The 22,802-nt window shown below is 53.5% G+C and overlaps 2 protein-coding genes across 2 annotated transcripts in view; one reads left to right on the forward strand and one right to left on the reverse strand.

The window, feature by feature from the left end:
* The window catches only part of DLGAP2 (DLG associated protein 2), a 587,786-nt gene that overhangs the window by 231,241 nt on the left and 333,743 nt on the right, over window positions 1-22,802 (forward strand). The window lies entirely within an intron of this gene.
* The window catches only part of LOC122688032 (40S ribosomal protein S29), a 28,615-nt gene that overhangs the window by 3,453 nt on the left and 2,360 nt on the right, over window positions 1-22,802 (reverse strand). Inside the window, exon 2 of the mRNA XM_043893842.1 lies at window positions 17,428-17,432. The gene's annotated coding sequence lies outside the window, so the exon portion shown is untranslated. The remainder of the gene's footprint in view (window positions 1-17,427; window positions 17,433-22,802) is intronic.

The raw sequence follows: 22,802 nt of genomic DNA on the forward strand, positions 1-22,802 counted from the left end.
AGTGGCAGGGAGCTGGAAGGAGGGGCGGCATTCTCAGCCCCGAGGACGGGGTCTCCCCCAAGCCTGCCTTTGCATTTCCCACAGGAGCTCCCTGGAACCCCAGGCTCCGCTCACAGATGCTGACTTCAGCCCCCAGGACCGGGCGTTCCGCTGGCCTCACTGGGGACCCAGGCCTCTCAGCAGGGGCCAGCAGGGAAGAAACGGCCCTGGCCCCTCCTTGCAAACATCCCCTCTGCAGACGCCGAGGGCACAGAGCGGCGCTTGTGCCAGCGGCATCAGAGCATGTGCTTGGCAGGGTGTTCAGGGGGAGACCCGTGGACAGAGACGAGCTCACGGGCACTGTCACGAGTGTCCACTAGACCTGGGGTTCATAGACGGAACAGGAAAGGCTTGCTTTTTAAGGGAATTGGCCTTACTCCTTTTCTTGACTTTGATCACAAACTTAAAAATATAACCAATAAGGAAACTCGCAGGAAAAGGAAAGAAAAGTCACCCATAATCCCACTGCCCAGGCTGCTAACGTTCTGAGTTGGAGTCTTTGTGTACACATGTACGTCCACACGCTTATCTTTTAACAAAAATGTCAACGCTTTGCTGTTGTTTAGGGTTTCTCTTTGCTCTCATCATCGCCGTCTTTCATATTAGACTGAGACCCAGGAGTCGTGGTTTGTCGCTCACTCTTGTCCGGGGCCGTGAGGTTGCGTGTCTGCCCTGGACGCCCTCCTGCCCCGCACCCCCAACTCTGAGTCCCCCAGCCGTCTCCCCCTCCGACCCTGCTTTCCAGCATGGAACCCAGCAGATCCGTTTGCCTGCAAGGTGTGCGACTGGTGTGCTCCCGGAGGAGTGTGGCCAGATGGGCCACCCCCTGTGCAGCACTGGCCTGTTGACAGAGAGGAAGAGAGAGGTTTATTTAAAGTGGCTGTTTTAAGTAATCGTTGGGCTGGATGTTCTGAAAGCTGCAGGGCAGACTGAGGGTGGAGAGCTCCTGCTGCAGCTCAAGTTGATACAGAGTCAGAGACAACCTCTGCTTCTCAGGGGCCTCAGTCTGTTTTTAGCAAGGCCTTCGGCTGACTGGACGAGACCCCCACTCCATGCAGGGCAGCCTGCTTCACTGTGGGTCTGCCAACTTCAGTGCAGTTCCCGCCTCAACACACCGTCACTGCAGCACGCAGACGAGTGTTTGAAACCACAGCCAAGTCCACATGTGCTGTTAACCACCCAGCAGGCCCTTGCTCTGGTTCCTGGACATTCAGACCCCAGTGATGCCTAGGGTGGACCCTGCTTCAGCAGACATCGAGGGGAGGGGTCCACAACCTGCTCCTCATCTGCAGCTGCCAGCAGACAGGTCTGAGCTCTGAGGGTGGTTAGGAGGGCCACCCTGGGGAGACGGTCTCAGCTCTCTCTGAGGGGAGGGGAGGAGGGCCGCCCTGGGGAGACAGTCTCAGCTCTGAGGGAGGTAAGGAGGGCCGCCCTGGGGAGACGGTCTCAGCTCTCTCTGAGGGGTGGTTAGGAGGGCCGCCCTGGGGAGACGGTCTCAGCTGTCTCTGAGGGGTGGTTAGGAGGGCCGCCCTGGGGAGACGGTCTGAGCTCTGAGGGAGGTGAGGAGGGCCGCCCTGGGGAGACGGTCTCAGCTGTCTCTGAGGGGAGGTGAGGAGGGCTTCCCTGGGGAGACGGTCTCAGCTCTCTCTGAGGGGAGGTGAGGAGGGCCGCCCTGGGGAGACGGTCTCAGCTCTCTCTGAGGGGAGGTGAGGAGGGCCGCCCTGGGGAGACGGTCTCAGCTCTCTCTGAGGGGTGGTTAGGAGGGCCGCCCTGGGGAGACAGTCTCAGCTCTCTCTGAGGGGAGGTGAGGAGGGCTGGACGGTCTCCGCTCTCTCTGAGGGTGACGAGGAGGGCCACCCTGGGGAGACGGCCTGAGCTCTCTCTGAGGGGAGGTGAGGAGGGCCACCCTGGGGAAACTGACTCAGCTCTGAGGGGAGCTCTGGAGGGCCGCCCTGGGGAGATGAACTTAGCTCTGAGGGGAGGTGAGGAGGGCCGCCCTGGGGAGACGAACTTAGCTCTGAGGGGAGGTGAGGAGGGCCACCCTGGGGAGACGGTCAGATGGGTCAGGGCTGCCTCAGTGGGGGTCAGTGAGAGCCGGGGGCATGAGCATCCTCAACGTGATGGATGCCTCACTCCCGTGGAGGTCACATGATTTCAGGCATTTTAACTTTTATTATGCTGTGAAAATGGTTCCTTCCCCGGCCACTAACAGGGTTCGAAGTCTGTCAGGAGGGTGCACAGTGAATCTCAGGGACAGGGAATCAGCGTTTATGTTGAAACCACACACTTTTGGTACAGAGAATGAATAATTAGCTTTATTTTTCTGGGGGAAAAATCCTTCGAGTGCTTTTCTGTGTTTTCTGCTGAGCGTCACATTTCTCGGTCCTCTGACGATGCCGTCTCGCAGTGCGTCTTGTTTCTATGGCGACGGCAGTGAGCTGCAGCTCGAGTCCTCCAGTCCATCGTGTTGTGAGGCTGCTTCAGGGTCTGTCCACTGCCGCAGGTCCTCACCCTCTGTGTGTTCATCCAGTGTTGGTGACCTGCATGGCTGTGCACACACGTGTTCTCTCCCCACACGCGTGGTACCCAGCACAGCTGCCTCCTTCAGCTGGTGGGTGTGAGAGACAGCCGACAGGAGGGTGTCCCCGAGAGGTTCTGCCCCTTCCAGTGAGTGTTCCTTAGTGTGTGTTCTCCTTGTCTCTTTGTGTGGCTTTTGTGTTGCTTTCTGTGGCAAGAACAGAGTGGAAGACAGATTCTCTCCTTCGTCGCGACTCCAGTGGGTCCCCGGGGCCGGCCTGCCCTGGTCTGGACTCATCTTCCTCAGGGTGTCTGCAATGACAGTCAGTCTGCGTGGGCCCTGGGACAGAATACCGTGGCCTGGGTGGCTGTGAACGATGGACACTCATTCCCCGCCTCGCTCTGGAGGCCAGACGTCCAGGATCAAGGCGCCAGTAGTCCAGAGTCTGCTGAAGCCCCTTCCTGCTGCAGCAGCAGCCTCTCCTCCCGTGTCCTCATGTGGAAGAGCTGAGGAGGGGGCTCTTAGGAGAGCTCTGATTCAGCCTTGGGAGGTCCAGCCGCATGACCTCATCACCTCCTCTAGGCCCTCTTCCACACACCACCACACTGAGGTCAGAGTCCCACATACGGATTTTGGAGGACACAGACACTCTGTAGTGGTAACCACGGCATCCGTTCAGCAGAGGTGGGTCCTCTATTTGTCCTTCTCTTGGCATTTTTAGAGTGATAGGCACAAAAGCACGGGAGTGGAGGCTGGGTTGGTTTTGGACCAAATTCAGGAAGGAGCAGAGTCTTGCCAGAGAGTCCTCAGATGGAGGGGGGCCACACTCGTCCTCCACCCCACCACCCGATGTGGATTCAGTCAGTGCCCGTCCCTCGCTGGTGGACACCCCCACCCGCTAGACCCCGTGGGCTGCACTCTGGCGCCTCAGGCTGCGGGGCGCCTGCCAGGCTCTCGGCAGCCGCTGCTGATCCTGTGCGAGCCTGCCCGGTTCCTGTTGTCAGCATGGGGGAGGTCCAATAAGGAACTATTTGGGGCTTATTTCTTATTGCTTCCAGAAGTCTTACTTTCACTTTAATAATGGGATACAAGTGGCCTCTTTTCAAGACAGTTGTGAAGGTCAGAATTCGAGAGCAGCACCATGTAGCACAGTGTAGGCGCGTGGTAGGCGCGCAGTGACCCTAGTGCCCGGGTAGTTCCTCTCTGTCACGGCTCGGGGCAGAGCAGTCCTGAGCTGAGAAAGGAAGCCCTCAGGAGGCTTCACGCTCATGTGACCTTTTCCTCCCTCAATACTAGAAAAAAATGCTTTGACTCTAGAGTCCACATGGGAGAGGAATAAAGCAATTGCACATATTAATGAGTTAATTCATTTTTCAATTTGGATCTTGAGGCTGAGATGCCCAAGACATGTGCGCTGAGTAAATGTTTGCCTGCCTTTCCCTGGGGAGTGTACTCTAGCTGAATTTGACACCAAGAATACCTAACAATTTTAGGGAACTTTGCATATCTTGAAAAAAAGAAGTTTATTTTTCAGCAATCAAGGTCTAGCTGTTAAATGAAAAAAAGACCTAAAGTAAACATTTTAAAAAACTGGTTTGTTTAGAAATGCCATCTCCCTGAAGCTTTTTCCTAATTGCAAGAGCGCAAACATGAAAACATGCTGGAGACGCATCTGGCTGAAAATTGGACTGGTGTTTGCTCTCTGCATCATGGTGATTTTCCTCGGCTGCTGCAGAGACTGATTATCTCCCAAACTATTCGTAAGAAACACCTGGGACCCTTGTTAAATAATTAAAATACTGCTAAGCCCTGCACTCACTTCTTCCAGGGAGGTTTTTTTTAGTAGCTCTGGTTGGGCTCAGAAATGCAGAATTTAAAGTGCGTCAGGGTCACGCGCATCCCAAGGGGCTTTGGTCAGACAGGCCCAGCAGCCTCGAGCCAGAAAGCGTCCTTCAGTCAGGAGACCCTTGTGATGTGCAGACCCGCCGTCAGCCCTGAGCACTGGCCTCTGGGTGGTCCCCCTGCAGTTGGGCAGGACCGACCGCTCTCTTCCCATCGCTGCCCTGCCCGGTGCATGCTCACCCTTCTGATCTGAGAGGCCCGAGAAAGCATCTGCACTTGGGAGCAGGGCTCTGGTTCTCTGTGAACGGATGGCCCCGTGTGAAACTTTCAGGGGCACCTCCCCCCGCCCCCAGTTCACAGCCGCAAGATGAGCGGACCCAGAGCTCTGCGCTCACATCACGGAAGCTCTTACCCACAGCCCTGTGCTTCCAAAAACAGACTTTAAGTTTGGAGACTCAGTTGGAATGAGTCACATCAGATGTGAGATAGACATGCCTGCAGGATGCCTGCTGGCCTCTGCATCCACATGGCTGTGCACTAACCTTCCGTCTCAAAGGGCGGCTCTTGAAGCCTTGCGGGCAGACTTGCGGATTCCTGCCAAGGCGCGGACACTGTCTGGGATGCTGCCAGGCTGCTTGCTAGCGGTCACAAGAGGCTGGCTGGCTTCCACATGCTGATTGGCCCCAGGCTCTGAGGTGGCCCTTTTCTCCTCTCTTGCTTTGGGTGCTGCAAAAATCATAAATTCTAGTGAGTTATTTTGGGCTACGTGAGCCTTCTAGGTGGGGAGGTGTGCATTTCAATATCTGCTTCCTTTGGGGTTGGACCGTTGCAGGGTCATCTCCTCTGGGGCTAATGTCCATTTAGAAAGTACTATTATTATGACATTTATAAGACTGTTTGAAGGCAAAAAGTGAAAGAAAGACCTGAGTTCGCGGCACTGCTCCCATTCCAGGCATCTGATTTGCTAAAGCTCTTTTATGCCTTGAAATTTCACTAGATCTGCTCTTGCTTTTTAGACTTGTATGAACAGCTATGAATTCTTCCAAAGGGCTTCTGGGAATTAGTATTTTCTATTAGCAGTTCAAGAAACTTCACAACAATAGAGAGAAAACAAGGAGTCATTTGTGTGCTCTGCGGAGATGCCAGCCTGAGTGGTTGGTCATTTCTGAGTCCCTGGCAGGTGATACTAGGCACAGGTCCAGGCTGACTCAGCTTATGGTCCAGCAGCCACAGCGACGTGGCTTCGCTCAGGAGGGACCCTGTCCCTCTGACAGAGGAATCTCAAAGGATGAGGAAGAACCATTTCCAGTGGGATTGTGAAGGGAATTCTGCTACTGGGCCTCGCACAGAAACTCAGCTGGTTCATTTATTTGCCCAAAGTGGCCTGACAAACGTTCGTAATTGGTGGATACAGCATTTAGAAATAGCACAGGAAAAAAAAAAAAAAGAAATAGCACAGGTCTTTATGTTTATCCGATCTTTGTTCTGAAGATAATTCACTCACACTTAAGTGATTCCTTCTTTATTTGCGTAGAGGTATATTTAAGACCCTCATTTCAGTATGGACTTCTGCCCGTACTCTGTCCTGGGCTTTTGTAAGAAAGTGAAGGTAGGGCAGTGAAGCAGGAGGGTGGTCCTAGGTGCCATGGCTGCCGCATGTAGGACACCGTGTTGCAGGGGGCCCGGCATCTGGGCCCTGACCCCGGCCCTGTCCACATGTGGTGGGTCAGCAGGTTGGAGGCGCTCTGCAGAAAGAGACTGAATTTGAAACATGGATGTACATTTCTGATAGGTAATTCTAGTGGAAAATCAGGTTCCTCAAGGAGCCATTTGAACCAAAGCATCTCTGTTGCTTGCTGTCCGTGTCAAATCTGCTTTAAAATTAAGCAGCACAAGTTGTGTTTTCTTTAACCTGTGTCATTTCTGGTGATGAGGGCCACGTGAGGGTTTTCTGCACTGGCCCTGCCTGCAGCTGTCATGTGTCCGAGTGCCCCGTGCCACCCACGTGTCCCTGATGTGGGGCTGCCCTGACCCAGAGGAGCAGTGCAGACGCTAAGTGTGTTGGAATCCTGAGTTCAGGTGCATGAGTGTGCTGTCTGGGGGGTGGGGCGTTGAATGTGGACCTGATGGGACTGGCCGTGCAGACTTGTCTACAGGCTCAGGGGTCCGGGGAGCCTCGTGCCTCTGTGCCCACTGCATAATCACGTGGGAAAACACTTTATCTGTCAAGAAACTCCAGAGGGTGAAGCCTTCAGACTTGGCCTCTTCTTAAAACCTCTGAGAGGACTTTTACTGAAATGTACTTTCACTGAAATGTAATGCCAGTGACTTTCACAGTGGGTTCTCATTTACCAGGAAAGAGAATGAAGTAGTCATGCCTAACAATGAGAGTTAGAAACCTCTCCAGATGGTCAGTAGAATATGACACAGCCCTGAGAAGGAGGGAGATTCTGATGCAGGCTACAACACCATGGACCTGAGGATGCTGTGTGCAGGTGTCCAGTCACAGGAGGGCAGGTCCTGTGAGTCCGCCTCAGCGAGGCTCCTCGAAGTTGCAGGGCGGGCGGTAGACATGAGGCTGGGGGAAGCGGACGTCAGTGTGCAGTGGGGGCAGGGCAGTTCGGGAGATGAGGGAGTTCTGGGCACAGCGGTGGGGGTGTTTGCACAACAGTGTGACTGTGCTGCGTACTCAATAATGGTGTGAAGTAGTAGATTGTATGTTTATTTTACCAGAGTTAAAGCAGTATATATGCAGCATTGCATAGAGCAATGCAATCCCATGGGAAATGCTCAAAGAGGAAAAAATAAATTGATGTATATAACCATATATATTATAAAATGACATTTGTCATAAATACCTCTCTTTGTGTGGATGTAAATAGCTCAGTGTTCAGTCTCTCTGTGTGGTAGTCGCATCCTCTGTAAGTTCAGAGAGAAGCTGAGTCCAGCTCCTAGTGGAGGCCACACACCTGAAGTATGATTTCAGAGGGTGAACCATGTCTTGTACTAGATTATTATTTGAGACTTTTGTAGATACACATTCTCCTGAGCTGAATGCAAATGGCTGTAATATGGTATCTGAAATGTTCAGATCCCGGCGGTTACCTTCTCCAGGTCGTCCAGAGGAGGCACTCAGGGAGGCGTGGTGCTCCGGCCCAGCATCACGCCCCCCCTGCCCCGTCCCCACTCCCCAGCTTTGTTCACAGAGGCAACAGGGGGTGAGTGTGGGCAGAGCTCATGTGTGTGGACCAGGGCTCACGGTCACTCACAAAGCAGAGGCACTCACAGAAACACAAGGCCCTCCGCCCCCAGGGGGTGGGGATGGGGTGTGTTGCTGTAGGACATGGAATGACAGAGCGGGGCCGTGGGAGGCAGCCTCAGACAACGGGGTGCGCTCTGGAAGAAGATTCTTCCCCCCAAATCAAGCTGGTGACTCGGGGGCAGGAGGGGAGGGAACAGGCGTGGCAGCTGAGGGGGCAGGCCCCCTGCCCGGGGTCACAGGGAGGAGTGGGGGCAGCTGCCCTGGGGTCCAGGCTGAGTTGGGTCTCATCCCCTCTGGAGGTGTTTGGATGCTTTCCTTGAGAGGGGCATCTTAAGCCAGCGTAGCCTGTGTGACTCTGTTCCCAGGAGCCCTTCCAAGGGGCAGGGGCCCAGCTCCACCCCAGGGTCCAGGAGCTCCGTCCGGCGCAAGTCTGGGGAGGATGGGCCCCGTGAGCCCGACCGCCTTCACTGTGGGGCCCCTTGGTAAGGCAGATGGTCATGGCCGTCCCCAGAGCCCAGTGGCGTGTGGGTCAGAACACATGTGGCTGGCGTGCGCAGGGCCCCCCGCACCCCCTGTGCCCCACAGGGCACAGTGCCTGCCTGGGCCCACGAGCTGCAGGACGGCTGAAGCCCGGGCATGGCTGGCACCGGGGCTGGAGGGCGCACCCCGCTGCTGTCGGGGACAGGTCCGCTGCCTGGGAGGGGAGCCATCCTCACGGCCCCCGCATCCCAGGCGGGCCTGGGAGGCAGCCATCCCCAGGTCTTGACGGAATTAAAGGAAGTTTTTCTCTAGACAGAGGAGACTTAATTGAAAATGCCCCAAGGAATCAGATCATCCCCAAGGGTCAGGGACCTGAGACAGCAGCGCTTGGCCTCTCCTGGGGCTGTGAGGTGGCAGCGTCACAGCAGCTCCGGCCGGCTGCAGGTGCCGCCCGGGGGGATGGGGACAGGGCGGGGACAGGGCCAGGCACCCGGCGCCCTCAGGGTGCTGCCCGCTGGAGAGCTCCCGTCCCGCTGCTGTTTGTGGGGCTCAGAGAAGAGCAGAGTCAGAGGATGGTTCTGTGGGTGGAGCTGCTTGGTGAGCAGCATGCGTGAGCGGTAGGCTGACGTCGCGGTAGCTGAACTTCTTCTGGTCGTGGGGATCTCGGCCGGCCGGGGCGCCCAGCGAGGCGCTTCCCTGAGGGACTTGAAGATGAGACTCATTCCACCGCTGGGCTCCGTGGTGCGTGGGCTCCTCAGCCTCCCAGAGGCAGGCTCCCTTGCACGTCTCAGACGTGTTCTCTTCTGGGAAGAGTCTTAGCAGACAGCAGAAGCGGGGCAGACAGTCTATTAATCAAATCTAGTTACTGCGTCAAGAAGCAGAGTTAAATGCCCCAAAAATGGATTTCCCTCCCTAATAAAATGTGACTTGTGTGCTGCTCGGGTCAGGATATGATCATGCATGTGTCTGAAATGAACGCTTGGGATATTTACAGCGGGGGACATCCTGGGCTGCAAGCTCACTGGGCTTGGCTTCGTTGTGTGGGGACTACAGGGGAGTCCCCAGAGGGTCACCAGGGACAGGGTGGGTGCTGAGCTTGGAGCCCCTGCACTGGGCGGGGGGTGGGGGGCGTGACCGGACGCACGCTCTGTGGGGGGTCTGTGGGCAGAGGCGCACTCAGCTCACGGACATGGCCCAGCCCCCAAGGGTGTCCCGTGGAAGGCCCACTAGGTCTGGCTGTGTCCCCTGCAGGAAACCTCTGAGCTGGGTCAGGGGACGGAGTCCGAGGTGCAGACTCAGGCCAGGGCAGGAGGGAGGGCAGAAGTGTTCTCAAGCAGCAACTTTGCTGGAATATTCCGTCTCATCCTTACACGAGTTTCACACTTCCCAGAGAGCAGGTCTCAGACTAGTCCAGGTGAAGGTTTTCATGCTCTGCGCGGGAGAGAGACCAGAGTGGGTTTTGCTCTGGACACTAGCTTGGCATCTGACCCGTGTCCCAGAGCCAGCAGGGGCGGCTTCTCCTGTGTGTCCCATAGCCCATGTGCTCAACAGCATCCCCAGGATTATAACAGAACCCCGTTCCATCTAGAGAAGCAGCACAGCGTGGAAGGAAGGCTGGGCCTCTCAACCGGCCCCCACCGCAGGGTTCTCTGTGTCCTCTGTGTGACCTGGGCTGCCTCCTAAACCCCTGCGTGACACAGACTTTCCATCTGAAAGTGGGGGTGGAGGCATCATCTCCCCACCTGCAGTGGGCTGCATGTCTCTGTCACTCCGACATTCGCCTTGAACCCTGGTGCCCTGGCGATGGTGTCAGGGGGGCCTTCAGGAGGTGAGGTGGGTCCCCCATAATGGGAGCAGTGTCCTGACACAGAGAACCCTCCGAGTTCTCAGCCCTTCCTCCGCGAGGGGTGCCTTGTTGGTGCCCTGACCTCAGCTTTAGCCTCCAGGCCTGGGAGAGTAATGTGTGAGCCAACCTGCACAGGGCTTTTTTCCTGCAACCTCAGTGGACGGGGGATGCTCCCTGATGTGGCTGTGAGTGCTGAAGGGTTTCTGCCTGTAAAATGCTCAAGGTAGCACCTGACATATCACTGAGGCTGTAGGGTTTCCTCAAACGGTATGAATATGACAGAGTCTTTGGGAATCCCTCTTCTCTTCGGTGACAGTCCAGATAATCAAGGAGCTGAGGCTGCAGTCATGAGACCGCTGAGCTGCAGAGACTCCCCAGCGAGACCGCCGCTCTGTGAAGTCGGGCCATTGCTCCTGTGCAGGGGTCTGACCAGCCCACCTTGGTGGTCTTCTGATCCAGAAGCCCGCCCCTTCGTTCTTTGTGGCAGGCTGTGCGCTCTTGTGGTCCACTGTCCAGCCCTCCACCTGCGGGGGCAGTGCAGGTGTGCTGAGCCAGTCTGGGGGCTCAGGGCCGGGCCAGGACGAGCCCCAGTTCCCCAGAAGACAGGGCGTCACCCTCAGGCCCCAGCCCTGGAGGCCATGTCTGTGGGCCCGCCGAGGAGCCATTCCCCACAGTGACGGCCTCGTCCCCCAAGGGGCGTGTGGGGCTCACAGACGATCGTGGAAGCCTGGGGTCTCAGGAGGGCACCATGGCGTGTGAGAGCATAGGCTTGAGTGGGTGTGTTGCTCAGCGAATGTGACTGTCCCCTCAAGGACCCTGCCTCGGCCTGAGCGCGTGAGGTAGGTGAGCCCCTCCCGTTCTGAGTCCAGTTGGGGCTGTTTATTGGCTTTAGTGGATTGTCAAGTGACTGACTGACGGTGAACCTGCTGGCTGTCCTGCCATCTCCTCCGCGGCCGCCCGGGCTGGAGAGGAAAGACAGACAGGAGAGGTGGCCTTGCTTCCTGAGGTTGGGTGTGGCTGATGTGCACGTGGTCCTGGGTGTTCATGTCGGCTGACTGACAGGCGGCCTTGTCTGCAGGCCCCACGCTCTCCCGTTACTTCCTTAAGATTCTGTAACACCCTCCTGTTGGCTTCAGTTTGGGGTGAGGAAGACTTGGAGTCAGAAAGCGTGGGTGTGAATTTGAATCCTCACACAAGGCACTCACCGTTTCCTTGTCCCTTCAGCTCTTGTCCTATAAGTCTGGGTGATGGTAGGTACCCCTCAGGCTGTGAGCCGGCAGATGGTGCGCTTGGAAACCTCCAGCACAGTACGTGGGCCGTGGTGGGGGCTGAGGAAGAATCAGCTGGCCTCGAGTCTGAACAGGGTTGATGGCAAGAAGCAGAAACCAAAGCAAAACTCAGCAGCAGCCAACAGCTTTTGGCTGAATACGTGGAAGGGAGATCCCAGGGTTTCTTGTGCCAAAGGAAACTGAAAGACAAACCTGCTGCACATCCCCAAACAAACCCAGAGCTGCTCTGAGAGTCAGGAGGGCCTGGGGGCCTTACACATTCACCACGCTAGCTCACCTCCTGGATGCTCATCAGCGAGGGTTTGGAACCCCCGATCGGCTCTTGGGACAAAGTCCTGTGGGCAGAGCACGGATGGTTGCCGAGAGGACTGCCTGGGCCCCTGCTTCTGAAGCGTCATCTTGAGCGGAGACGTGAAAATGCCCTGGTTTGGGAGGCAGCACGCTGGGGGTGCTCACCTTTCTCTTGCCAGCAGAGCAAGGCCAGAGGTCGAGAGCAGGTGGAAGTCAGTCGCTTTTCTGGTCCAGAGAACAGAGGCAGGTGTGTCCGTGAGTCTGGTCTACAAGGGCGTGCATGTAGGAGTGGAGGGGGAGTCGGTTCTGTGGACAGAGGCCAGCAGGGTGAGCTTGAGCCCTGACGACACTTGGGTTCCCCCAGTGGGGGAGGCACCGAGTTCAGGCCGGCATGGCCGCGTGCAGGAGGCGCCTGAAGGTCCTGCAGGCGTGTGCGCGAGGCCCTCACGCCGATCAGCTGCGGCGGTGGGCGGGTGTGCACCTCTGTGACCTGAGGTCCATTTGGACCAGCGCACCAGGTTCCCCACTGCGCAGCGACTGCTCACGGGTTTTCAGATTCCTTGTAGGAGAAGCAGGTATCAAGGTTCATGGTGCAGATGGGGACAGAGCATTTTACAGTGAAGCTGAGTGAGCACCTGCCCGTGTCCAGGTGGGACGGCCCTGGCGAATGAAGTGGGTTCCTGAGCTGTGATGACGTGGACAGGTTTTGTGGAATAACCTGGTCTTCGGTGGTGTCACCCCGGGCTCCGGGGAGGGAGGACTCGGGTGGAGACGGAGCCGAAGTTCAGAGGGCATATCCCATGCGCATTCATGCCTCGTGGAGAGTGCATGAGTGTGGTTCTGAAGAAGGAGTCCTCGCTCAGAGTGGGCGGCCCGCAGCGCCAGCCAGTGGTCAGGACACAGGTGGGGGGTCTGGGCCCCCAGGGCAGGGCTGAGGGGGGCCCCCGGCACCTCCAGGAGCGGAGTCCGCAGGGTCTCCACTCAGGCTCCCTCTGGACAGAGTGTACCCCCACATTTGCGCCACTCACACGCTCCCTCAGCCCCAGAAGAGCCTGGACATCTGGGCGAACCCTGCCTGGAATGCAGGGCTTCTGCGGCTGGGAGTGCATGTGCCCTGGGGCCGGCTCCTTCCTGCTCCTTGGTCAGTGGGCGGCTGCACAGGCGTGGTTCGGGGCCTACTGGGAGCGCACCTCTGCTGCCTACCTCGGGGTCAAGGGTCCGGGTGGAAGTTCGCGGCTGAGCATGTGGTGAGCCCCCCGAGCCTGGACTTAGTCACGTGAAAGGAAGCTGGTCCTCAGCGGGCCATCATGGTGTCGCTTCCTCCAACAACGAAATCTTCAGAACGCTGGTGTCCTTGAGGTGACCACAGACTCCCAGGAGCGGTGGCGTTGTCTTTGTGAGGAGTAGAGTGATGTCTGCCTCAGGTAAGAGGGTGGGTTAATTGTTCTGTGTGAACATGAGCATGGATGACAGTGTGTACACGTTCTCACATGATAGACTCTACCAGGAGCTGTTTCCCTAACCATTTATAATTGGTCCCATTTTTAAAATGGTGACTTTTTTCCTTTGAGTATGTATTGGCAAACTTAGTTTACTATGCTAGTTTACACCTGATCTTTCTACTGAGGCATCCAGGGCGCAGAGTGACACTCACTGTAGCAGGGATTCTGATCTTTGGTAGAAATAGCTTTATTTCAAGCCACAGTTGTTGAAGTCGTGTGAGCTCCTTATTCATCAACACAGCATCTTACCGTGGAGAGTGTTTGACTAGAAGGCTGCCTCCCGCTACCCTGCCCTGGACCTGCGCCCAGGTGCCCCATCTGCAGTTCTCTCCAGGCGTTCCTTTGCTTGTCGGGTCTTCAGTGGACAGTAAAGGGTGCTGAGCAGGGCTCTGCCCCCTGGAGGGGCTGGAGAGATGGGCCCGTGGCCGCGTCACAGCACCCATCACCACGCACAGGTCTGCTCTCCCTGGAGCCTGGCCAGGGCTTCCAGGAGCTTCTTTGAACATGAGAGGCTTGTGGCCTGAACCTCGAATTCGGTCTCCCTTCCACTGCCTTCGGGAGACTGGCTGGAGGTAGGGAGGCAGGGCTCCGTCAGCCCAGAGTGCGGGGCGCTGTCCGCCTTCTCCCGCTGTGTCGGGCGGGCGTCACAGCAGACAGTGAGTGAGACAGCCGGGCGCTGGGAGGGCCAGGGTGCCTGGGGGCGGCCCCATCCTGGAGAGGGGCTGCCTCTGCCCTGCCATCCTGGAGAGGGGAGCGCCTGTGCCTGCCATCCTATAGAGGGGCCGCCCATGCCCCACCATCCTGGAGACGGGCTGCCCCTGCCCAGCCGTCCTGTAGCGGGAGGGCCAGTGGAAGGGCCTGGGGTCTGGGAGGGGGGTGGGCGTGTCTGGGAATGGCCGCTGCCTCTGGCCATGCAGGGACAGGCCCCCTGCCCGGAGGTGGCGCGCCCAAGCCTGACACCCCCCTTCAGAGCTGGACAAGGTGGGAAGAAGGACCTGTCCGGTGACCTGGAGGGTGCCGGCTGACCCCCAGAGCCGCCCTGCTGGAGTGGGCCCCCCACTGTGCTGAGATCAGAGCCAGGCTGGGGTGGGGTAGGGCTGCCCAAGCCGCCGGAGCCGGCCTCCCGTGGTCCCCGCACTGACTGCCCCAACCCCGGCTCTGCAGAGGTCTGCACGGTGACTTGTGGACGCCGTCCAGGACAGGACTGTTCTCCCGGGACTCACCTGGCTTCCGCAACAGGTTGTGTTTTTCATCTTGTTTTCTTTGTTTGGTCGAATTTTTAAAAAACTTAATGGGAGGATAATTGCTTTTCAGTACTGTGTTGGCTTCTGCCATCCAGCAGCATGAATCAGCCACAAGGACACATGTGTCCCCTTCTTTCCGTCCTCTTTGTTTTTCGGGGGTGGGGGTGGGACCTTATTTGTCAGTTTCGTTCAGCCTTGAAAACAGCATTTCTCTTACTCCCCTGCACGGCAGGTTCCCTCACGTTTGATGGCAGAGGTCTGTCAGACTCCGAATTGAACTCATGCCCTGGGCTGAGCAGGAGACCAGCCCCAGGCATCTGTCCGCCGGAGTGGCTGCTGCTCAGCAGGTGGGGTGGCCGGGTCGAGGGGATCAGGGGCTGTCCGTGCCACCCGCCTGGGGGCTCTCACAGCCTGCCTGGAGCCCATGAGTGTCCAGGCCTGCAAGACGACCGCGCAGACTGTCCCGTCTGGACCGCCTCACAGCACGGGAAAGCCGCCTTTGCTGGGGCCCTGGAATGAGCATGCTAACTGCTTTGTGAGTTAGGACTGGAAGGCATCCCTATTAATCTACTTTTACAACAATTTCAGTTACAAGTGTCTTTTGTATCCCAGAGTGCAAAGAGAAAAGCAAAGAACAATGATTTCCATCACTGTGACTCAGGCAGGATTTAGCTTTGCTAAAGTCATACCTGGGGCTTCATGGTAGAGCATTGTAAAGTCTGAGCTGGACCCCGGGCCTTGGTGACCAGATGCGGGTATTTCTAGGAGCACGCGTGGGAAATGCTGCTTTCTATGGGGACTCTAGAAGAAAAGCACTAAACGGTCATATATTTGGACTAAAACTTGGAAAAATGGTCCATCATAAACCTGAGTGGACCTTTCAAATAATCTGTAAATAGTCTTTCATTTGTTCCCCAAAGGAAAACACAATGGACACAGTACAGCATTCATTCTCTGTCTCCTCCCCCTCCTCTCAGTCACTTTCTCTCTGTCTTTGTTTCTCTCTCTCTGTCCCACACCCCACCCCTTTTGAATACAACCTAAAATGACTTTCTCTTCAGTACTTTGTAAATGTATTAACATTCACTGGTAACAGTGTTACGGGTTAGCATCAACTGTCCCTCTATATACTAGCACTAGTCTCTTCCATTGGTATAAAATTATATTTTTTCATAAACTTCTTTCCTCTGAAACAAAGGGCATGTAACCACTAACCATACGTTCCCAAGACACTCAGAGCAGAGAATATATTTTTTTCCTTGTCTTGCTTTGGAGTGAAGGGCCGTGACCTTAAAACAGTTAGCATCTGATCTACTCTGGGTGCTGAAAGGGCAGGCGGTGCCACCAGTGGGAAGAAGCACCTCTGACCCTCCCCTGGCCTCTGTCTGCGTGCTGACACCTGAGCACATGTTGGCCACTGCCCCAGGGCTCCCTCTGCCCCCTGCACGAGCTGGGGCGTTGCATTCTGGGGCCGCAGAGCTGGGGCGTTGCATTCTGGGGCCGCAGAGCTGGGGCGTTGCATTCTGGGGCCGCAGAGCTGGGGCGTTGCATTCTGGGGCCGCAGAGCTGGGGCGTTGCATTCTGGGGCCGCAGAGCCGGGGCACCGTATTCTGGGGCCGCAGAGCCGGGGCGTTGCATTCTGGGGCCGCAGAGCTGGGGCACCGTATTCTGGGGCCGCAGAGCTGGGGCACCGTATTCTGGGGCTGCAGAGCTGGGGCGTTGCACTCTGGGGCTGCAGAGCTGGGGCATTGCATTCTGGGGCTGCAGAGCTGGGGCACTGTATTCTGGAGCTGCAGCTGATGGCTGGAGACCGGTGGGGGGATGTCCTCATGGACGGACATCAGGGATGGCTCGGTCCTGGAGATGGCCTCGGTTCTGGAGAAGTGGGACATCTCCCACATTTTTAAAAATTAGGTCAATAAAGCGAGCTACTTTATTCAACAATTAGATATACTCCTCTTTCTCATCATTTATCACAGGTCACTGTGGCTTGGATGTTCTGACCATTCGCCTCACTGTGTCACGGCTCAGAGCTGATAAAAACCCCACAGAACCTTCACTGACCTGTGGTTTTAGCTAATTTGTGCTGTTGCCCTCAGTCAGCTCATGGTTTTCATTAGTGTGAAATAGGTGTAGTATCTTGTAGGTTTCACTGGTTTTAACTTTCCACATGCAGCCCCCAGGTTCATTCTCCTGGCTGCATCCTCTCATGTTCTGTGCCTAATTCCCAGTTACCACTACTGTTTCTTTGCCCTCTGACAGGCCAGCCAAAGAGCCACTTCTTACCGTTAATATTTTCAGCACTTCTCAGCTTCTGACCCAAACCATGTGTCTGAGTTCTGGCAGGCTCGGCCAGGATGGACTGTAAGTGTATCCCAGCCATGACATGTGGCCTTATATGTGATGGGGATGCCTGACCATTTCCCAGAAGCACCATCTGTTACTGGAGCCTGGTTTACACGACCCCACAGAGGGATGACGTCCTTCTCCACCTGGCCAGGCCCCTGAACATCCCGGAAGGAGCTGTGGAACCGGGACTCCATGACACCCCTGATGAACACTCAGCTCTTGAACAAATGTTTTCTCACAAAAAAATGAGTTTCTTCCATTATCAGGAATGAAATTTCCTATAGCAGCATCACACTTATTTTATAACCAAGTCTAGGTGCTACATTTGTCTGTCTCCATAAGCTATGAACTGTGTAATAAAAAGTAGGCCTAGATTTTGTTTGAATTCAGTGTAGCCACTTGTTTCCAATCATATCATGCAAATGAAACCCACTCAGCTCTTGAAAACAGGGCCTATTCCCTCCTGCTGTCTAGTCAGATTCAAGTCTACTATGAAGCTGGTGATTTATGTTTTATTAGATAGAGATGGTAACAGAAGAGCTATTTATTACAAATGCAAGTTGATTTATTTGTGCATTTTAGACTTTCATGTTTTGACTCATGTAGCTTATGAAATAGATGTTTAGAAATTTGAAAGTGAAACGTGGCAGAGGAGCAGACTGCCCCGTGGTCAGTCCGCGTGGCCAGGGCCGAGGCCAGGACGGCAGGACATGCAGGGGGCTGGGTGGACCCTGGGCCTCCCTGTAAACAGTGCCTTCACTCCACGGACTCTGCCAGCTCTACCAGGCCGTGGTTTCATGTCATGCATCTCAAAACCAGGAAACAATGAGGACAGTGTCTGTTTTCCTCACCACATTGGCAAATTCTTGAACAGAGGACTGTGTAGATTCTGCCTTAAGATGGATGACAACCTCTCCTTCCTGCCTGGCCATGAACTTCAGCACTGTGCTCTTCACTCACAGAAATGCATTGGTTTTTAAAGCACGCAGTCTTTTTTTTTTTTTTAACTTTCTAACTCATTTTATTTTTTTTTCTTTTTTATTTTTTTTAAATTTTTTATTTTATTTTATTTTTTTTAATTAGTTGGAGGCTAATTACTTCACAACATTTCAGTGGGTTTTGTCATACATTGATATGAATCAGCCATAGATTTACACGTATTCCCCATCCCAATCCCCCCTCCCACCTCCCCCTCCACCCGATTCCTCTGGGTCTTCCCAGTGCACCAGGCCCGAGCACTTGTCTCATGCATCCCAATTGGGAGAGGCCCCCGGGTAGCGGTTCATGTGTGTCTGGCCCTAAGGAGCACAGACGGCGGGGGGCGTCCTTGCTCCTGGGCTGTGTGGACCTGACTCCGTGCCCTGATCCCACTGCTGGTCATGCCCTGACCTCCTCACATGTGGTCAGGACTCCGTGCTAACACCTGCTTCGGTTTCAAGATCAAAAACCCTGTGCACATCACAGTCCGTCCCACTCAGAACCCACCACGCGTGTCCACGCATTCTGCAGACTCAGAGCCTGGTGCTTCCAGAAAGGACCGTGTGCAGGTCCCCAAAGTGTCCGCTCAGGTATGGCTGGTGGGTTGACGGCTCCAGGGGCTCACGTAGACCGTGAGGGGAGTCAGAGATGTGCGTTCTTTCCTGTATCTTTTAGTGGTGAATAGAACACACGAAATATTCGAAAATAGCATCATCTCCCATTAAAAATAGCAATTTATTTATTTTAGTATTTTTTTCTTACTTAACAAGAAGTAGCCCCCAAACTTAATACTGAGTGACTAGCTGTTTTATACACTTAGGCACATGTGTCAGAAATCTTGAAACACTAGAATTCAGTAACTTTTCCCAAAGCACACAACATACCCAAACCATCCTTTGATAATTTTAAAGAAGGAAATTGAGCCTTCATTAGCATTTGATCAGTCAGTATTGGAAATAAAACCTGAAGGCATAATGCATGTATCCTTGGACAAATACCAGAAGCACTGTGAGTCAGGCAGCCCGTGTGTGCAGAGTCCCTGACGCCAGCACCTTCCCAGTGACTGAGACGCTTTGGCCGCTCGCAGCAGTGGGCTTTTAGTGTCAGCAGATCACGGCCAACCCAGAGTTCCAGCTCATGGACCATCTTGTCCTTTGTGTACAGACGTGAAACTTGGCGTCAAGTGTTTAAGTCAGGTGGTCTTAAAAAAGTAAAATTGGTTAAAAATTAAAGACAATGATATGCTTTTATAGAACTCAGGGAAGCACCACTGACATTTGCTGTCATAATTCTAAATTCCATAAAACATTGGGGGGAAATAGTTCATTAATATTTCACCAGGGAGGCTCCCTTCTCCAAGTGGTAGCTCAGAAGTAGACAGACACCCATTCTGTTGATTTCATTTTTTCCTTCATTTTCTCAAATTAGATGAACTGTTGTGTTTGTAACTGGGAATCCAGTTAGATTTTATTTTTGGCGTGCTTCACGTTTCACACATGTATACAATTTTTTTTACCTGGTAACTATAATCTTGCCTGTTTTGATAGGAAAGAAGCATTCTTTGTGGCAGAAAGACACACTTCATTGGAACAGCCCAGATTAACGGTTGAAAGTCAGTAGACCATAAATGACCCTGAAGTCAACAGCCCATGAGCCCGGTGACCCCCAGATGCCACGTTTGTTAGGTGAGGCAGTAATGCCCATTCACAGGGTCGCCCATTATAATCACAGCTGACACGTCTCAGTGCTTCACCTGGACTCACGTGACGCAGGGCACATGCTTGAAACAAACCAGTTAGTTAGTTGTGATTAATATTTATAATCCACAAATGGATCCACCTCTTTCTTCATTTAGAAATAGTGATTTGGAAGAAGTAGGTTTTCAGGTGATGGGAATTTTAGTGTTCTGTTGTGTTTCTGTGGATGTGTGGTTGTACATGTTTACTTATTTTTTAATCAACCCTTATTAAAAAAAATTATAAGAGGCAGCTCAGCAATAGGAGTTCACATTCAAAAGGAAGCAGAATTTGAAAGATAAGGGAACAGAAGGGACCTGACGTAACATTAGATGCTGTGGAGTCTTGAGCTGGCCAGGCATCTGTGTCCAGGTGTGAGCAGCCAGATGAAACAGGGGCCGATGGTGTCTGTTCAGTAGGAGCAGGTGTCCAGCCTGTGGGGACCCACCACCCCTGGGCCCGAGGAGGGGCATCCCCACTGTGGTTTCGCCAGGAGCCAAGAAGTGCTGCAGGGCCAGACTGCACAGCTGCATCTTGTAACCACGGCAACCAGCTGCCTGGCTCTCCTCCTGGGCAGCGTCGCATCAAAGTGCAGCCATGCTGGGGGGCAGGCAGGGGGGGAGGAGGCACCGGACGCTGCGGAGGCTCAGCCTGGGGCCTGAGAGGGACTCTCCCCGGGGTGGGTTTGGCGCATCCTGCAGGGGCCCCTCCCTCAGTCCTGGGGCCGCAAGTCCTGGGGGTGCTCCAGGTGGCACTGGGGCCTGATTCTGAACCTGGAAAGGCCTTCACCCCACACACATTCACTTGGGCACTTGATTTTCTTAAAAAGGATGTGCACTCTTTTCTTTAATTTTGAGAAAAATTTCATATTTATGCTTAATTACATATGAAGTATAAAATGCTTCTTACTATAAAGGAATAAAAGCAGGATCCAACCTTTAAGGGAAAAATAGACTCTTTCACCTGCTTGGTCTGGGCCCCAGAGTCCTGTCTGCTGCCACTGCTGTGAGCCAGGAATCGTGCGTGTGTGTGTGTGTGTGTGTGTGTGTGTGTGTGTGTGGCGGGGGTGGGGGGGCCACTCATGAGAATGAGCTGCCAGGGTTTCACATTAAATATGCTTGCTGTGAGGTTCTGGTAAGATATCCTTATTTTAAATGCATTTCTTTTGATTTCTACTTGCAGAGGGTTTTCATCTAGAATATATTTTGAATGCTCTGCTGCTTGGGAGACATCTATTACAGGAATTATGGTTTCTCCCTTGATCTATCAATTTTGCTGTTACACCGTATGATACCAAGTCATTCTTCTGCTTCTGAGATATGCCCTGCTTGACTATGATGCTCTTTTAATACCAAGCATATTTGATGGTGAATATTTTACTTAGAATGTTTGCATATTTGTTCAGAAGCCAGACTGTTGGGAATTTCAGAGTGTTAGTTGTATCTTAAGCTTGGCCAGCTATTAGAGAATATCAGTTGTATTTAACTATCAACATAGACTAAAACCAGAACAGTGTGAATGTTCCCAGAAAATGTTGGAAGGGTAGTACAGTGATCTCTCGAGATGAGTGACAACTTTCTCATGATGTGTGTTTATTGCAAAATCAACAAATAAGCACTCTTTGCCTTGGAGCAGAAAGACGATGTAGTATCTCAAAGAGGTAACCTGTAGGGACTCACAGAGATGCTTTTGGCAGTGGACGTTTACACCCCACAGAGTCTTTATTGGTGGTTTTTATGGCATGGTCTCTTATGTAATCAGCTTACCTGTAGCCCAGGCCAGAAACGCCACCTTAGATGCCATTATGTGGAGCCCTGGAGGGGGAACAAGAGACCAGCAAGGTCGTCTGTGGAATTCTCAATTCCTGCCGTGTTGTACTAGGTGACTTGACCCTCTTGGGGGCTAAGGGAGGGGTCCCGGGTCAATTGCCAACCAAATAGCCCCCTCTGGGCTTCAGCATCAGTACTGAAGAGTAGTTTTTCTTGGAGATACATTTGTTTACCATAACAGATACTCATAGAGCTTTCTGTAGAAAACTGTGCTTAGAAGATTATAATGAAAGTTCATTTTTCTGTAAGACCAGGGCGCTGAACTAGGTAATTACAACATTCTGTAGGTTATTGATAGGATAAAGCATCATGAGAAATATACATGTGTACGCCAAAAAGACTTTTTTTTCCTCTTATAAGAGATTTAAGATGACATAGATACTTAGAGAAGGCAATGGCACCCCACTCCCGTACTCTTGCCTGGAAAAATACCATGAATAGAGGAGCCTGGTAGGCTACAGTCCATGGGGTCGGACACGACTGAGCGACTTCACTTTTACTTTTCACTTTCATGCATTGAAGGAGGAAATGGCAACCCACTCCAGTATTCTTGCCTGGAGAATCCCAGGGATGGGGGAGCCTGGTGGGCTGCCATCTATGGGGTTGCACAGAGTCGGACACGACTGAAGCGACGCCAGCAGCAGCAGCTTAAAGATACTTATTTTCTGGAAAAATTAAGTCCATCCAGCTTTGTCAAGAATAGATTTTTGGGATTGTGATTGTCTTTCTCCAATTATAAAGCTAATTTGGGATTAAGAAGGGCGTGGATGCAGTCATGCGGTTTGTATGTAATTGGTGTATTATTCAGATTTCATTCCAGTATCAAAGCCTAGTTCAGCTGGCATCACAAATTTACATTAATATTAACCACATTAAAGGGAGCAAGGTAATTTAAAGTAATCTAAAATAGGGTTTTAAATCAAACGAAAGGAAAGCACTCTATTTGATTAAACTTTGATTATGATTTTAGGACCAAAAAGCCTTCTGGTAGAATGACTCTATCACGCTTCATTTTAATTTGATGAAAACCATCCATTTTCTTCGATCCAGTCATTGAACAGTATCCCTCCCCAGTGTCTTTAGCACCGTCGCACACACAGCTCCACTGGATCCTTTTACGGTTTAGTTCCTGGTGTTAGGCATGTGGTGTGGACACACAGTGGGGTCTTACTCAGCCACGAGAAGTGCTGCCTTGCTACAGCATGCATGGACCTCGAGGGTACTGTGCTGAGCGAGATAAGTCAGAGAAAGACAGAACTGCATAATCTCACTTATGTGTGGAACCTAAAAAGCCAAGTGCATGGAAGCAGAGAGGAGAATGGTGGTTGCCAGGGGCTGCGGGGGTGGCGGGAGACAGAGAGATGTCAGGCAGGGGGCAGAAGCCTCCAGTTAGAAGACGAGTGAGTTCTGGGGCCTGATGTACCGTGTCGGCCTGTAGTTAACAGTACTGAGTTACGTGCTTGAAAGTTCCTGGGAGCATGGGTCTTAAGTGTCAGCACCCCCCTGCCCAAAGGAGAAACACAAAGTGACTCTGTGAGGTGATGCACGTGTCCGTTAACCTGACTGTGGTGACCGTTTCACTGTGTGTATGCATACC

Source organism: Cervus elaphus, chromosome 32 (genome assembly GCF_910594005.1).
Source record: "Cervus elaphus chromosome 32, mCerEla1.1, whole genome shotgun sequence".
NCBI lineage: Eukaryota > Metazoa > Chordata > Mammalia > Artiodactyla > Cervidae > Cervus > Cervus elaphus.